We start from the raw sequence: 17,970 nt of genomic DNA on the forward strand, positions 1-17,970 counted from the left end.
TGCCGCCGCTGACTCCGATCAGGAAGGGCTCGCCGCCGCTGGGCTGCTGGTGGCTCTGCAGGGTCTGCTCACTGTCCCCGGCCATGGCTCGAGCCGAGGAGCCGCCACTCGCCTGGAGCGCGGTGGGCTGCTTCCAGGAGCTGCCGCGCGCCTCCCTCTGCCCGCAGCGGCGGCGGCGGCGGCGTCTACATCCCGGGCCCGGGTCAGCGTGATGCCGCTGCTCCAATCGGGCGGGCGGCGCGCTGCGATTCGCCCGGGCCAAGGCTGCGAGGCGGAGGCCCAGCGCGCGCCCCGCCCGCCGCCCGAGGCCGAGGTGTGAGCCCAGCGCTCCGGGGCACAGAGCCGGGTCCCCGGCGCCCTCCCGTGGACCCGCGGGAAAGGAGGGCTGTGCCGGGTGCCGTGTAGGTACCGGCCACCTCTTTAAAAGGGTAAAAAGCGAGGAGGGACCTAAAGGCAGATCAAGTAAGGGAGGGAATGCCCGGGACTGAGACGCAACATCAGAACCAGTCGGGAAGATGACGTTGAAACAGTTAATGCCATTTGCCCATCATCCGCTAAGATATTTTGTTTAAAGAAAACTGGATTCCCCTCTCCCATTTGCCCGAAATAGTGTGCCAGCCGCAGCTCTAGACAGCACTCCCAGAGCGGCCTGATTTGAGAGGCTTGTCTGGAGAGTACCCTTCCTGGGACCTCAGCCCCCAGTAGTGAGGTTCCCTAGTTAGGTTCGTGAGGACACTAAAAGGGCAGTGCCGCCTTGGGTACTTAAGCCCACTGAACTTGAAGATGACGGCCGGCCCAGCTAGTGACTAAGAGCAGCCCCGGCCTCAGGAACCAGCTTTCTGGGTTCACACCCAGGTCCAGGGCCAGTCATTCTCCTGCTGTGCCTCAGCGTTCTCATGCGTCCAGTGGACATAATGTGGATCCCATTCTGGGATGTTTGTGAGGTTTTAAATGAATAATCATATGTGAAGTTCTTAGAAAGTGGGCCTGGCACAGTCCAGGCCCTATACTACGCTTGAAGAAAAAAGTTCTCCTGAGGGGCTGGGGAGGGAAGTTTTGAGTTACTAGAAGTACTAGTACAAACACACCTGCGCACACCTGGGAACCACAGGGCTTCATGAGGAACCTCCAGTCTCTGCCTCTCTGAATGTAGGACTAAGTCACTAGTGGGTGTTTTGTTTTGTTTTGATACTGGATATTGAACCCAGGGCTTTACAACCGTGCTACCTCCCCAGTCCTTTTTATTTTTAATTTTGAGACAAGCGCTTGCTAAATTGCTCAGGCTGGCCTCAAACTTGTAATCCTCCCGCCTCAGCCTTAAGAGTCTTTGGGATTACAGGTGTGCATCGCCATGCCTGGCAATTTGTTCTCTTTCAAAATATAGTAAATAGGCTTAAATTGAAAATTATTTTGAAAAATAATTATTAAACAAGATTAATAGTAGCCAAGAACATGGAATTCTTTTCACTTTTGAGATACTTTATGTAACCATCAGTACCAAACACAGAAGCAGTTCGGACAGGATGGGGAGATCGGCTGCTGGGTACCCAGAGACAGACACTTGAGAGAGATTTACTGGAGGTCATCTTACCAAATAGCTATGGAGTGGATTAGATCTGACTGGCCATGAAGTCTGCCTCTTCTGCAGAAAAGAGACTTAACAGTCTTCAAGGACTTTTGCAGAACACTTTATAACCCAACATGAGGCCATTAGAATTTTTAATTTTAGAACTCAGGGCTAAAGGTCAGCATGGGGACACTGGGGTGCAGAGTGGAGGAAGAAGAGGACAGGAGGGTGACATGTCCTCCATGAACTGCCTTCCCTGTCATTTCTGTAGCTTTTTTCCCATAATATTTCATCATACAATTTTCAAACATACTTGAGAGATTTTGTCATAAACACTGAAATTCCCTGCCACGGAGTCTCTAAATAGCATGGTACTAGACCTGCTGTGTCACGTAACTGCTGATCTGCCCACCTTCCATGCATTGAGATGGTACTGTAGTATTTCCTTCCCTTTGTTTCGTTTGGCTTACTCCAACTGGCTTAAACATTCCCTGTCTTTTGTTGTTGCCACCATGTCCCCAATACCTAGAACAGTTTCTGCCATCTAATAGGGTCTCAGTAAATATTTGCTGAATGAGTCAAGAGACACCATATCTCATTTCCATATGCTAAGGCCAAGTGAGAAGCAGTCAGGGTGAGACTGGTGAATGAATGAATGAATCAACAAATACATAGGAGGGAAGAATGCACCAAGAAGCAAACATCCTCCCATCATTTTGAAAGCAAAGGTGGCGGTCCCTTGACTGCAATCGTGTGGTTACAAACTCTCATTTCCGAATATTTTGTTTTTCTGACTGCTAAGGTTTGGATGTGGTTCATCCCCACCAAAGCTCATCTTGAAATTTAATTGCCAGTGTGAGTGTCCCAAGATCTTGGGATCTTAGGAAGGAAGTGCTTAGGTCATGGGGCTCTACCTTCAAAAGGGATAGACGCAGCTCCTACAGGGTGGGCCAGTTATGGGGCTGTGGGGAGAGGATTCAGCCTTCCTATGCTCTCTCACACAGGTGTTGCTCTTCCACCTACACCTGCTCTCAATCTCAGCACACTCCCACCACGTGGTGCCATGCATCCACCACATCTGTGGCAGCCTGGGGTGAAGCCCTGCCAGAAGCCCAGCAGGTGCAAGGGCATGCTCTGGGACGCTCTCACGTCGGTGCTTTCTTTGGCATTCCACAGTAACTGTCTACAACGAGTTCTAGTGTGCCTCTTACCTAGTGGAGCTTACTGATAACTGAGCTAACTCACTGTGCTTCTCCAAACCTATAATAACATGAGTTAATACCACAAAAGTGATCTAAAAACGATCAGAAGCTTTCTACATGAAGGTAAGATCTACTCAGCAGAGGACAGTCAGTGCAGTATGCTCCCTTTCCCTTCTTTCCCTTCTCTGCCCCATCCCTAGGGTGGCTTGCCCGCATATAGAGAAGTTACTGTCAGTTTAAATTGTTAAGAGCACTCTCATCACAGTGACCTCAACAAGGACTTCTGCATCTCTGCTCTCTACAAAGCAAGGCAAGCTGCCCACACTATTCCCGTGCTGTGTCATCTTCTCTCGGGAGCCTGGTCACCAAACCCTATTGCTGGAGATGCTCCAGTCACATGGAGCCTCCTGTAGCAATCACACTGCAGGTTCTGAAGTGGCTTCATGCTGTGCTCCTTCCCCTCCCACCAAGAAAAGGATAGTTTTAATAAAATCCAGAGCTGCAACACATTCAGAGAACTACATCCTTTTGGTACCTGTGACTTTTCTTTATATGCTGATTTTGTCCTGATCCAGTCAGGCCTAGTAACACTGGAGCTGAGTCGGCATGAGAGTGCAACTCAGCTGCAGCCAAGGACAGTAAACCAGGCACTGCGGGCTGACTCGGTGTACCCCTCCTCCCTCACAGCCCTGGCTCCAGCGAGCTGACCAGTTCCCTATTGGCTTCTCTTCGCAGACTTCATCGCTCACTTCCCGGTACTGCCCCTCTAGCTTCTTTCTGCCTTCCATCAATCAGCAGTTGCTTTGACAGGCCATCAGTACTCTCCTTAAAAAGATGACCATATGATACCAGAGCTACTTGAACACCCAGCTCTGCGACCTACATCAATCAGGTTCTCAGATGCTGTTAGGCAGCACAATCGTAGCGCAGGGTCAGAGAGGCAGAAACCGCGGCTGCGCTGGAAACCGCACATGCTTGGGCTCCACCCCGGAAGTGGTGAGTCAGGACACCTGGGGGTGGGGCAGAGCGTTCCAGTCGGGCCCATCGAAGTTTGAGAACCACCGAAGGGGTGCAAAGAAGGACAGCTGCAGTCGCAGTGCCAAGATTCAGGTCCTTGCTTTGTTACTACTTTGTAGCCCTTGATAAGTTAATTTCCATAAAGCTTCTCTTCAACTGTTAAATGATGCCTGGCTGGTAGGAAGTTTGGGGAAATGTGACTGTCCCTCCATGCAACCTGTCAGCAGCAGGTGTCTCTCCATTATCACACAAGTCCTACTGAGGGGTCAAAGTAAGACGACCTAAAAGGCATTTTCTAATAAAAATTGAAAGGAAATGTCCTGTAGGGCAAGGTGGTGCTTGCTGTAGTCCCAGGTACTAACATGAGGATTCCTTTAGTCCAGGAGGTAAAGACCAGCCCCATCTCCTGTCACACACACATACACACACACCACATCTGCATGTTTTTAAAAAGATAATGTTCAACCACAATAAATGTTTGAGAGAATGTTTAACCTGACTTAAATATTTTTTATTTATTTATTTATTTTTTTTTTAAATTTTTTTATTTTTATTTTTATTTTTTTTTAGTTATCGGCAGACACAACATCTTTGTTTGTATGTGGTGTTGAGGATCCAACCCGGGCCGCACGCATGCCAGGCGAGCGCGCTACCGCTTGAGCCACATCCCCAGCCCTATTTATTTTTTTTAAAGAGAGAGGTGAGAGAGAGAGAGACAGAGAATTTTTTATATTTATTTTTTAGTTTTTGGCGGACACAACATCTTTGTTTGTATGTGGTGCTGAGGATCGAACCCGGGCTGCACGCATGCCAGGTGAGCGTGCTACCGCTTGAGCCACATCCCCAGCCCTAAATATTTTTTTAAATATTTATTTTTTGGTTGTAGTTGGACACAATACCTTTATTTTGTTTATTTTTATGTGGTGTTGAGGATCCAACCCAGGGCCTCGCACATGCTAGGCTAGCCCCAGCCCCTGCCCCACCTGATTTAAATATTACGCAATACACACATGCATGGAACGTCGCGCAAACCTCACTAGTATACAACTTCAAAGCTTTGATATATCAGCTTAAAAAGCAAAAAAAAAAAAAAAGAGAGAGCAGGTCACAGCGGCACTCACCTATAATCCCAACAACTAGGGAGACTGAGGAAGGATCGCAAATTCAGAGCCAGCCTCGGCAATTTAGACAGTGTCTCAAAATTAAAAAACGAAAAGCTCTTGGAAATGAAGTGCTTGTTAACGAAAAGCAGTGGTGGAGCACTTATCTGGCACCTGGGAGAGACTGAGTTCAATCCTCAGCACCACATAAAAATAAATAAATAAAAGAAAGTATTGTGTCCAACTCCAACTAAAAAAATAATAATAAAATTTTAAAAAGGGGTGGGGTGGGGATGTAGTTCAGTGGTGAAGCACCCCGGGATTCAGTCCCCAGTGCTGAAAAAAACAGAAAACAGAAACTGGGCATGATGGCACATGCCTATGATCCCAGCTACCCAAGAGGCTGAGGCAGTGTCACCTGCAGTCTGGCCCAGGGGTCCTGCCTGGATCCTGGATGGCTTGCCTGTGTCAGAAATAAGAACAAGTTGGAAAAAGGAAAAATGAACTTTATGCAGTTTGACCCAACTGGGAGAATTCAGTTTGCTTCTCCCCACTGGCCCCACAGAAGCAAGTGTCACACATAGGTGGATTCAGTTGTCCTGTTAAGACAGGGCAGGGGCTATCTCTGCTCACTTCCTGGGCACCTGGCCATGGGGCCTTAGCCCTTCAGTGTTTCTCAGCAGGAGGAGTCTGTTCGAAGTGGGGAGGAGGGGCAGATTCAGTCTGTTTCAGCAGGAGGATCCAAGTTCAACTTATTAGCAAGAATCTGTCTCAAAACCTTTAATAAAGGGGCTGGGGATATAGCTCAGTTGATAGAGCGCTTGCCTTTCATGCACAAGGCCCTGGGTTCAATCCTCAGCACCACCAAAGGAAAAAAAAAAAAAGTCAATAAAAAGGCTAGGGATATAGCTATGCTGTGGAGCCTTTGCCTAGATGTACCAGGTTCCAGCCAGGGCAAAAAACAGAAAGCCCAGAACAGGCAGATCTACAGACGCAGAAGCCATCAGTGGCTGCCCACAGTCAGGGATAGAGGCTAGGGGCAGATAGGAAGTGACTATTAATGGATCCAGAATTTTTGTATTTTATTTTTTAGTACCGCTCTGAGTCACATCCCAAGACCTTTCTGATTTTTTATTTTGAGAAAGGGTCTCAGTAGGTCGCTTACAGCCTTGCTAAATTGCTAAGGCTGGCTTCAAACCTGCAATCCTCCTGCCTCAGCCTCCTAAGTGACTGGGATTACAGGCATATGCCACCACACCCAGCTCAGAATTTCTGTTAGGGGTGAAGGAAATATTCAAAAAGTGATTATTGCGAAGGTCATGCAACTTTGAATATAGTAAAAACCACTGAATTGCACAACTTAAATTCATGAATTGTATGGCCTATCATTTATATCTCGATAAAACTGCTTTAAAAATGGTTGTCAACCAGCAGACTAGGAAGGGAAAGAGATATTTAGGAATTGGGAAGAGAAATGGGCAAAAGAACAGAGAAATTTTTGAGCCTTAAAAAAGCAATATCAGATGGGGGCTGGGTTGTGGCTCAGGGGTAGCACTCTCACCTAGCATGCGTGAGGCAGTGGGTTTGATCCTCAACACCACATAAAAATAAAATAAAAAGGTGGGGCTGGGGATGTGGCTCAAGCAGTAACGTGCTCGCCTGGCATGCGCTGGGTTCGATCCTCAGCACCACATAAAAATAAAATAAAGATGTTGTGTTCATCGAAAACTAAAATATAAATTTTAAAAAATTCTCTCTGTCTTTAAGAAAATAAAGTAAAATAAAAAGGTATTGTGTCCACCTACAACTAAAAAATAAATGTTTTTTAAAAAGCAATATCAGAGAACTTTGTAACCTAAAAAACATTATGCAAAGTCAAGTTACTAAATTCAATACACATTCTCCCTCAAAAAAGATGGTGGATATCAAGAGCCCTAAGTTACCTATAATTCCAGTGACTTGAGAGATTGAGGCAGAAGGATCACAAATTTGAAGCTAGCCTCAGCAACTAAGCAAGATCCTGTCTCAAAAAATAAAAAAGGACAGAATTGCAGCTTAGTGGTAGAATGCCCCTGGGTTCAATCCCAAATAAACACACAAGGGCTGGGAGATAGCTCAGAGGTAGCGATACTACCCCACCCAGCACGGGTGAGGCCCTGGGTTTGATCCCAGTACTGAAAAACAAAAACAAACAAATAGCAACAAGCAAAACTTAGTACAGAGGATTTATAGGTGACTTTGGGTTTGGAGGTGTGTACTGGAGATGAACCCAGGGGTGTTCCACCACTGAGCTATGCCTCCCAGTCCTTTTTTATTTTGAGACAGGGTCACCTTGACCTTATGATTCTTCTGCTGGGAGTACAGGTGTGGGAGGATAGGTTTGGTTTGTTCGCTTATGTTAGGCAAGTGCCCTACCACTGAGCTACATCCCCAATCCCAGAATTTGTAGTTTAATTTAAAGATTTTCTGATTTTTCTTTCTACTTCTCAAACCAGGATGCACTTTCTAATGTGACTCTGTGAAAACAGGCTGAGATAAAGCCAAGAGTTAGTTGCCCTGCCAGCTGCCAGCGCCCTGGCCAGCTCACCATACCCTGGCATCATCCTGTTAGTGGGTCCTATCCCAGACCCCTGCAGGCCTCGGCTCTTCCCCTGTCCACAGACCAAATCACTGCTGTCTCACTTTTCTGTATGACTTCTTTCCCTTCCCCAAGTAGTCCGGGGTCACCCTACAAATTATCTACTTCTGCTTCCTCCCTCCCTAGGGCTGGTATTCTTTCTATCACACCAGAAGAACGCATCCTAGCTGGGACCCGAGCCTGGGACTGGCATGAGACAAGGGAGATAGATGCCTCAGATGCAAAGAGCAGGGGGGCGGTGGCTCTCAGACGGAGGAGTGAGAGCAACCCTAGCAAAGGAGCGCCTCTTCCAATGCCCTGCCCTGGGCACCTCCGCCTTGCCCTGGACCCGGCCTGGTGGCTGCCAACAGAGGAAAGCGAGATGGCACAGCTGAAGGTACCCCGCCCCCTCAGGGTGTGGTTACCTTTAGTCCACTGGTTTGTCCAGAGACCAGTGGCCAAGCGTGGCAGGTTAGACTGGGATGATGGGTTGAGGTGACTGCAGGTGTTGGAGGCCAAATGGGGCTAGCAGAATCAGGAGACTGGCTTTTGCTCACATTTATGGTGTGCTGCTGAAGTCACTGGGAGGCTGCAGTTCCCTCCTTCCTCGCTTGCCTCTTCCCTTTCTTGAGACAGGCATCTCATTATTTGCCCAGGCTGCTCTTGAACTCCTGGACTCTAGCAGTCTTCTCACTTCAGCCTCCAAGTAGTTGGGACCACAGAGAAGCACCAGCACTCCTTACCAGCCAGGTCGCCCCAGTCAGTTCTGCTCTGTAATGAAATCTCAGCTGTTCTTGTGACAAGGAGGCCTGGGTTTTCTAGTGTAGAAATTCACGTTTGGGAAATATTTTCAGTAGGACACACTTTGAGAAACTAGCAAGAGCAACAGGCCTCCAGGAAAGTTCGTGAGCTGCACACCTAACAGATGGGACTGGAGACCTAGGACTGCAGGCACGGGGGCTGGCGCCGCAGCAGCTGTCCTTGCAGGACAGCAGAAGGGGCTGATCCGGCCGCTGGAGGCCTCGCCCTAACCAGTTTGTAGGATCTTCAATTGGTCAAGTCTTCAGAGCTGGAGAAATGAGAAGATACCAGGAAAAAATTAAGTGTGTGTATATATCCATGTCTAGAGAAATATTTATATCTTTGTCTTTCTTTCTTTTTTTTTTTTCCCCTTTGGTACTGAGATTGAACCCAGGGTCACTCAACCACTGAGTCACATCCCAGCCCTTTTTTTCATTTCAAGACAAGGTCTCATTAAGTTGCTTAGGGCCTTGCTAAGTTGCTGAGGCTGGCTTTGAACTTGCAATCCTCCTGCTTCAGCCTCCTGAGCCGCTGGGATTACAGGTATGCTCCACTGCACCTGGCTTTTATTTTTTATTTTAAGACAAGATTTCAGTAAGTTGCTTAGGACCTCACTAAGTTTCTTAGGGCCTCATTAAATTGCTGAGGCTGGCCTTGAATTTATGATCCTTCTGCCTCAGCCTCCCAAGTTGCTGGGATTAAGGTGTGTGCAGACACACCCAGATCCTTCCAATCTTTTGCTCTGCTATTGGGGGCCCCACCTTCCCAGAGACTTCAGTGACCCCGCACCCTTCCTTCCCTGCCCTTGACTTTGGGGGAAGAGAATCCCCACCAGATTTCTTAGGGTTGCTGATACCTTTGTCACCTACTCATTCACAGTGACCTTGGCAAGCTGCCTCCTGGAGGCTTTGGGAGGAACAAGGTTCTCCAGAGTGTCTCCTTCTGACCTTACATTAGATATCTTCCTGGGGCATTTATCAGGGGCAAGTTGGTGTTACCCCCTCCAAGAGCTAGCCATACTGTTTCCTCCTTGTCCTCCTTCTTCTATTGGTACAGGGACAAAAACCCAGGGGTGCTCGACCACTAAGCTATATCCCCAGTCTGTTTTACTTTTTATTTTGAGACAGCCTCATTTAAGATGTCAAGGCTGGCCTTGACCTTGGGATCCTCCTGCCTCAGGCTGGGCATTGCTGGCATGTGCATCCAAGCCCTGCTTAGCCATTATTTTTTTCAGACTTCCAAAAGCCTGGCAGCAAGTTGTCCCCATTCTCTGGAGTTTTGGGTAGGGTATTAAAGCTTTTGTCCTGAGAAGATGCTCTCGATTGGTGACTTCTTCCTTAGCCAGTCTTCCAATCTGGCAACTTTATTGAGTACCCTTAGATGCTAATCCCAAGCACACTTCTCTGACTCTTTTGCTAAGTCTATCTTGCAACTCAAAGTATTCAGTATTTATTTCTGTCTTATCAGGCTGGTAGCCAGGAGAGGAGGTGGGACAGAAGGCAAGTTTGGAGAAGGGCACCTCTGCCAGCACAGCAGAAGTTATAGCCCTTATTAGGAGAGATGGGCCACCTCTGCAACCCCAGGGAGAGCCAGGGACAATGTTGCCAAAGGCATCCATCCTGACACCCCACCATATTTCAGGACTCCAGGTTTCCATCACCAACACGCCCTTGTTCACCGAAGTCCCTATGGTTGGACAGTGCAGACAACTGTGGACAAGGGACTGTGGATCTAGACCAGCAACCAGGTCTTCAGCCTACTGTTCAAAAACACTTTTTGTAGCTCCCATCGAGATTCCCCAAATCTCATACTTGGCCACTCACTAATCGATTGTTAACAGCCCTCAGTCTTGCAGTAACCTTCTGTAAAGTATCACTACAGCTCAACTGCAACCAGCCAACTTCACTCTCTATAAACATTTCTCCTCCATATTCCTGAAAGGCCTGAAATTTCACACCTGCCTCTTCCTCAGCATCTCCTCTAGTGGTGACCTGTCCCCAGGTCAGCATTAATGGAATCTTTAGCAATTAGCCTACCACCCTGTGCCATGCCCCACTTCCAACCGGAGACAGCATCCTCTTCATCTGCCAGGCAAGAGGCAAGGCAGCACAGCTCCACCTTGCCAACTATTGTGTTTTTTGGACACTCCTGCTGCCTTGTATTAGTCTGGGTCCTCTAAGAAGCTGATGCCAAGATGGAATTAAACACACACGATTTTATCAGGGGAAAAATCTGCAAGAGGAAACAGTAAGGGAGCTAGGGAAACCAGCAGACTGCAGCACAAGCCTGACCTGAGGGAGGGTCAGAGAAAAACAGGTGGGGTAGATGCACCCTAGATGACTGTGCAGACTGAGAAGGTCTGAACAAGTCAAAGCGTTGGCCACCATGCTGTGCCAGTGGCACACACTGTAATCCCAGAGACGGGGAGGCTGAGGGAGGAACATAGCAAGGTCCAGGTCAGCCTGGGCACCTTAGTGAGGCCCTGTCCCTAATTTAAAAATAATTAAATAAAAAGAGATAGCCGCCGAAACAAGGATGCACTCGAGCTGGAGAGCCTGAGGAGGACCCGACATCCCATCACTTGTCATCGTTTCCTGAGCCTCTGCATGATCCTCACCTCTCTCAAACTCTACCACCTCGTCTGGACCTTGGTGAGAGCTGCAACTTCTCCCTAGGACCCTCTCCTCAACCGGTCGTCCACTCCATGCCAGGAAAAGCCTGCCTTGGTTCCGGACCTGGTTACCGTGGTCTAAGCTGGAAGACAGTGAAGACACTACACATTACTGGGATGTGATGAACTCTCTTCGGTTGAACAAATCCTGGCAGAATTTTAAGGTCAGGGCTCTGGAATGTCACCCTGACAAGCATCCTGAAAACTCCAAAGCTGTGGAGACTTTCCAGAAACTGCAGAAGGCAAAAGAGATTCTGACCAATGAAGAGAGTCTAGCCTGCTCCATTGGCGAAGGAGCAGATATCGATGCCATTCCGTCAGTGGGAAACTTTGACTCAGTGAAAATGTCAATGCATTGGGCTGTCAAAGGTAAAAAAGACCTGATGCTGGAAGAATCTGAGCAGACTCATATCAGCAAGACTAAAAATGAAGAATGGAATGAGCAAAGAGAAATAAAGAAAGAAGAACTGGGTTCAACCAAAGAGAAAATAAAGCAAAAAGCACCGAGTCCCTGGAGAAGTCAATCTCCCCACAAAATCCAGAGTCTCCAAGTCTTTTCAGATGTAAACTCTTGGCACCTTCATTTCTGCTGGTCGGGGGATGCTCCCTCGGAACTCCTGAGGAAGTTCAGAAACTATGAAATGTGAAATGCCCTTGCTCCACAGAAGAGGGAGAGCAGGATGTTGCCTGCACTGCCAACATGCAGTCTTCATTCACATTTTAACAATGTCATGTTTATGAATCACTTAGGACTGACTGATTCCTCCATCTTTGAACCCAGTTTCACAATGTGTTTTGTTATTGTTGTTGTTTGTGTGTTTTTTGGTGCAGGTGACTGAACCCATGGTCTAGGGGACTGAACCCACTCTTTACCACTGTGTTATATCCCCAGATACAAAATGTATTAAGTGAGAAATTTTTAGAAGACTAATTTATTTCAAAATTTGAATAAATTCAGGCTCTTAGATCCAAGTAGGTTGTATTATTATGTGTTCTCCTATTGATACTATTTATAGAATTCTATTTGTAAATCAATGTTAGTATTTAAATATTTCATTGATATACCATGATCTCTATTAATCTGGATGAGAAAAAATGTTTTCTCTTTTTTGGGGGTGGTACCAGGGATTTAACTCAGGAGCACTCAACCACTGAGCCACATCCCCAGACCTCTTTTGTATTTTATTTAGAGACAGGATCTCACTGAGTTGCTTAGTGCCTCGATTTTTGCTGAGGCTGCCTTTGAACTCGCGATTCTCCTGTCTCAGCCTCCTGAGTCAATGGGATCGCTGGCATGTGTCACTGTGCCCGGCTGTTTTCTGACTCTTGACTTAAAAAACATGAAATGTGAAATTACTTGTCTAAACTCCATGGAGTGAAATAAATAATTTCCACAAAGTTCCTAGATGCATTCACCATTCAACTCTATTTTAAAAATAATCTGATAGAAAGGACACTAGCAGAGTAGAGGAAGGGACCAGGAGAAGAGAGGAAGGGAGGGAAAGGGGACATTCTAGGGAATGATATTAGCCAAATTACACTGTTATATTGTGTAAATATGTAACAACAAATCCCACTATTATGCATAATTATACCAGTAAAAATATGGAAAACAAATAAAAGCAATTAGCAAAGGGACAGTTCAAGAGAGAGAGAGAGAGAGAGAGAGAGAGAGAGAGAGAGAGATGTGGCTCAGTCTTAGAGAGCCACTGGGTTTAATCCCCAGAACCAGGAAAAAAAAAAAAAAACTGTCGACATGACAATCATTAGAGCACATATCTTCCAGTAATGAGCCTGCCTTGGTATTCCTGCACCCAGGCACCTGCTTCCCTGGCAGGAAGCAAAGGCCCCAGCTGATCTCAGAGCACAATTAGCTGGGTTCTTGGTCAGTTGTGCTCCTGGAGGTGAAAGCGCTGGAGGCACTTTCTGGCCAGCACATGCTGAGAGGTGAAGCACCAACTCCATCCCAGTCACATTTTCTGAAACAGGGTCTCACTGAGTTGCCAGGGTGACCTGGCACTTTCCATTCCCCTGCTTCAGCCTCCTGAGTCACTGGACTCTCGAGCGTGCCTTGCTACACCAGCCTGGAAGCCCATTTTGTCAGGTATGCCTGGAGCGGTTCCCTGCAGCTGCTATGATTGATATCTGCATGGCATATCATTTCCCATCTTGAATTCTAACCTGTCTGTGCGTATGAATCTGAAATGTGTCTCTGTGAACAGTGTATAATAGGACTTGGGTTTTTTTGTATTTATTTAGTAGTTGTAGTTGGACACAATACCTTTATTTTATTTATTTTTATATGGTGCTGAAGATTGAACTCAGGGCTTCACATGTGGTACGCGAGCACTCTACCACTGAGCCACAACCCAAGCCCCAGGATTTTGTTATTTATAATGTCTTGACAATCTATGGTAGATCTGCTAGCAGCATAGTGGCAAAATGTTTTTGTTGATTTAGTAATGCTTTTACTTCAATTTCTTTAAAAATGTTTTTGGGGAGCTAGGGTTATAGCTCAGTGGTACAGCACTTGCCTAGTATGTATGAGGGACTGGGTTCGATCCTCAGCACCACAAAAAAATAAATAAATCAAGGTATTGTGTTCATCTACAACTAAAATTAATTTTAAAAAATAAAAATAAATGGTTTAGGCTGGGATACAGCTCAGCAGAAGAGCACTTGCCCTGTATGCATGAGGCCCTTAGTTGGATCCACAGCACTAAAACCAGAAATAAACAGACAAACAAGACCTAGAACCCTTGGTGCAGAGGCTGCTTCCTTTTGTTCTCAGCATTTCGTACGTCATACCACTGTCTCTCTGGCCTCCCTTGTTGTCCCTCCTCCTCCTCCTTGTCCTTCTTTGGTGCTGGAGATTGTACCAGGGTGCTCTACCACTGAGCCCCTCCCCAGCCCTTTTTTATTTTTATTTTGAGATAGGGTCTCGCTAAGTCACCTAGTCTGGCCTTTGACTTGTGTCCTCCTGCTTCAGCTTCCCGAGTAGCTGGGATGACAGGTGTGGCCACCCTGCCTGGGTCTCTGCAGTTTCTGGTGTGACTCCACCTATAAATAGTATTGTATGCCCTCAGTATGATGAACCATCTCTCCCTTGCTGCCTTCCAGATTATTCTCATCTAGGGCTCTCTGGAATTTGACTGCAATGTGTCTGGGTGTGGTTCCTTTCTGTTTATCCCACTCAAGTTTTATTGAGATTTCTGGATTGTAAATTTGCATTTGAGGATTGGGGATGTAGTTCAGTGGTAGCATGCATGAGGCCCTGGGTTCAATCCTTAGCACCAAGAACCCTCTCCAAAACAAAAGTAATAATTACTTGAACATATTCATAATAGCAACTTTGAAGTGTTTGCCTGTGAATCTAAAATCTGGGCCAATGATCTGTTTTTAGTATCTGCTTTTCCCCGACTTTATGGATCATAGGTCTCTGTTTCTTGTATGTGTAGTAATTTTGGAAAGGAAGGAAGGAAGGAAGGAAGGAAGGAAGGAAACTTAAATATTTTAGATAATCTATTGTAGCAACTCTGAATATTGTTTTAGCTTTTCAATCACTGCTGGCTTTGTTTCTAACAACATCTCTAGATTTAAACTGTAGAATCTGTGTCCCTGATGTGCAGCTACTGGTATTTCTACGGTGTTGCTGTTGTTGGTTGGTTGGTTTTGGTACTGGGGACTGAACCCAGGGGCACTTTACCACTGAACTACATCCTCAGCTCTTTTTATTTATTTATTTATTTTTACTTTGAGACAGGGTCTCACTAAGTTGCTTGGAGTGGTCTCAAACTTGGGATCCTCCTGCCTCAGTCTCCTATGTACCTGGGATTACAAGTGTGCCATGGTGCCCTGTACTTCCTAGGACTCTGGGGCCTCCTCCACCCAAGCACAGTGCCTAGTCAGCCAAGGACTGTGTGTAGGTCAGGTCTCGTGTCTCCATTTCTAGGCTCTCCACATTGAACATCCGTGTGGCCACGTGATCTTAAGCAAAAGCTCCATCTCAAGTTGGCGGGCTGTATATTTTCCACTTATGCCCAACTAAATGCACCACTTGTTGCTGGAGAGGCTTTGGGGTTTTGTTCCCCATGTTGAATAGTCTGCCTCCACTTACCAAAGCAAAATCCCAAACTGAAAAATTTCCAACAAAATAAAACTAAAATTCAATTGGAGGATAAATCAAATGTTTTCCTATACATCAGTGATGAATCTACTGAAAGAGAAATTAGGAAAACTACCCCATTCACAATAGTCTCAGAAAAAAAAATACATGGGAATCAATTTAACAAAAGAGGTGAAAGACCTCTACAATGAAAACTACACAACACTAAAGAAGGAAATTGAAGAAGATCTTAGAAGATAGAGCTCTCATGCTCTTGGAAAGGCAGAATTAATATAGTAAAAGTGACCATACTACATTCTTCATAGAACTAGAAAAAACAATCATGAAATTCATTTGGAAAAATAAGAGACCCACAATAGCCAAAGCAATCCTTAGCAAGAAGAGTGAAGCAGGAGGGATTACAATACCAGACCTTAAACTACACTACAGACCAATAGTCACAAAAATGTCATGGTAATGATACCAAAGTACACTGATAGACCAATGGTACACAGAGACACACTGACATAAATACAGATAGCTCATAATAGACAAAGGCGCCAAAAAATACATTGGAGAAAAGATAGCTTATTCAACAAATGGTCCTGGGAAAATTGGAAATCCACATGTAACAAAATGAAATTAAACTCCTATCTCTCACCTTGCATGAAACTCAACTCAAAGTGAATAAAAAATTTAGGCACTAAAACAGAGACCCTGTGCCTTACAGAAGAAAAAGTAGGCCCAAATCCTCACCATTTTGGCCAAGGATCTGACTTCCTGAACAAGACTCCTAAAGCACAAGAAGTAAAATCAAGGATCAATAAATGGGATGGATTCAAACTAAAATGATTCTTCTTAGCAAAGGAAACAATAATGTGAAGAGAGATCCTACAGAATGGGAGAAAATCTTTAACACATGCACCTCACATACAGCATTAATCTCCTGGATATATAAAGGCCTGAAAACACACACACACACACACACACACACAAACAAACAAACAAAGAATCCAATCAATAAATGGGCTAAGGAGCTAAACAGACACTTCACAGAAGAAGAAATAGTTGATCAACAAATATAGGAAAAAAATGTTCAACATATTTAGTAATTAGAGAAATGCAAATCAAAACTACTCTAAGATTTCATCTCACTCTAGTCAGAATGGCAATGATCAAGAATACAAGCAACAATAAATGTTGGCAAGGATGTGGGGGGAAAGGTATACTCATACATTGCTGGTGGGATTGCAAATCTGTGCAACCACTATGGAAAGCAGTATGGAAATTCCTGATAAAACTTGGAATGAAACCACCATTTGACCCAGCTATCCCACTCCTCGGTTTATACCCAAAGGACTTAAAATTAGCATACTACAGTGACGCAGCCAACTGTTTATAACATTTCCAATTCACAAAAGCTAAACTATGGAACTAGGTATCCTTCCAGATGAATGGATAAAGAAAATTTGGTCAGACACACAATAGAATATTACTCAGCCTTATAGAAGAATGAAATCATGACATTTGTCAGTAAAAGATGCAGCTGGAGAATACCATGCCTAGCAAAATAAGCCAATCCCAAAAGACCAAAGGCCAAATGTTTTCTCTGATATATGGATGCTAATTCACAATAAGGGGAGAGCTAGGAAAGAACAGAGGTCCTAACCCTAAATAAAATACAAAATAGGGATAGGGATGTGGCTCAGTGGTCAAGAGTTCCTGAGTTCAATCTCTGGTACCTCCTCCCCCCAAAATGAAATTAGACCCCTATCTCTCAACCTGCACAAAACTCAAAGTGGATCAAGGACCTAGGCATTAAAGTAGAGACCCTGTGCCTACTGGAAGAAAAAGTAGGCCCAAATCTCCATCATGTCGGCTTAGGAACTGAATTCCTCAACAAGACTCCTAAAGGGCAAGAAGTAAAATCAAGGATCAATAAATGGAGTGGGGAGAGAAGAATAGAAGTCACTGGATTAGACAAAGGGGAAGGAAGGGAAGGGGAATGGGAATAGGAAAGACAGTGGAAGGAATGAGACATCACTTCCCTGTGTTCATACATGAATACACAACCTGTGAAACTCCACATCAGGTACAACCACAAGAATGTATGTATGAAATGTCAAAACACACTCTGCTGTCATGTGTAACTAAGAAGAATAAAAATTTTTTTAAAAAATTTGTGATATGTCAGCATATTTTTATAGTATATTTGTAAGAATAATAGCAAAACCCTGTTGGAAAGAAAGTCACAGAAACAAAACTTGGTGTGGCCAGAGGCAAGAGATTCAAATAGAAAAAAAAAATCTTATCATACAGAGTATAGAAAAACCAAAAGTGCAACTGTTAAATCTAACCTGATTTTTATTTCTCTGTAACCCTCAGGCCAATGTGAAATCTACAGTACATAAGTCTTTAGGTCAAAGAAGACTACTGACTCTCACAGTTCTAGAGATAGAACCTAGACCCTTGTGCGTGCTAGGCAAGCTATCTATCACTGAGCTATTCCCTCAGAAAAATTATTTTTAACTTTTATTTTTACATTTTCTATATATGCATGGAACAAATCTATCTGTAAGTACTTTGGGAACCCAAATTTATAATCTTCCAATGTCATTCCAGTCCTCTAGCTTACTGTTATTTTAGGTTTCAGAAATAGTAAAACATGGGACCGAAGACTTACCTAATTGGTAGGATGCTTGCCTCGCATGCTCAAGGCCCTGGGTTTGATTTCCAGCACCACAAAAGAAAAGAGGAAAAAAAAAGAAATGGTAAAAGTGTATAAAGTAAAATATACACCTGTATGTATATATATACTACTTCCTTCTTTCTACATGTATATTATATATATATATATATATATATATATCTCTTATACACATCTGTCGTA

At 45.0% G+C, this 17,970-nt stretch overlaps 1 pseudogene; it reads left to right on the plus strand.

The window, feature by feature from the left end:
* The first annotated feature begins 83 nt into the window (after nt 1-83).
* Nucleotides 84-11,947, plus strand: LOC107147249 (annotated as a pseudogene).
* The last annotated feature ends 6,023 nt before the right edge of the window (nt 11,948-17,970 follow it).

This window comes from Marmota marmota, unplaced genomic scaffold (genome assembly GCF_001458135.2).
Source record: "Marmota marmota marmota unplaced genomic scaffold, marMar, whole genome shotgun sequence".
NCBI lineage: Eukaryota > Metazoa > Chordata > Mammalia > Rodentia > Sciuridae > Marmota > Marmota marmota.